We start from the raw sequence: 327 nt of genomic DNA on the forward strand, positions 1-327 counted from the left end.
TGATTTTCCCAATTACTTGTTTACATTCTGCAAATTTGACCTCACTTTTGCAACTTCAACGAATTGAAGCCATGTTGTCGACTGCTCTCGGTAAAAGTGAATCGGTATTTCATAGAGAGGAAACAGATTTCTCCACTTACACCAAGCAATACTAATTGCGACTGTTTGATTCAACAACAATAAGGATGGGTTTCAAAACTTCTCTAAAACCGTGCAACAGCAATAATATTGTACCGTGGATGGCCGAGTATTAAACTCTTTCTTCAGCTTACAACTTTTATTCCACTCGGTACAACTTTAACTACGGAACAGGAACAAACTAACTTC

The sequence above is a fragment of the Dendroctonus ponderosae genome, unplaced genomic scaffold (assembly GCF_020466585.1).
Source record: "Dendroctonus ponderosae isolate FM_Combo_2020 unplaced genomic scaffold, Dpon_F_20191213v2 Dpon_F_20191213_11, whole genome shotgun sequence".
NCBI classification, from domain to species: domain Eukaryota; kingdom Metazoa; phylum Arthropoda; class Insecta; order Coleoptera; family Curculionidae; genus Dendroctonus; species Dendroctonus ponderosae.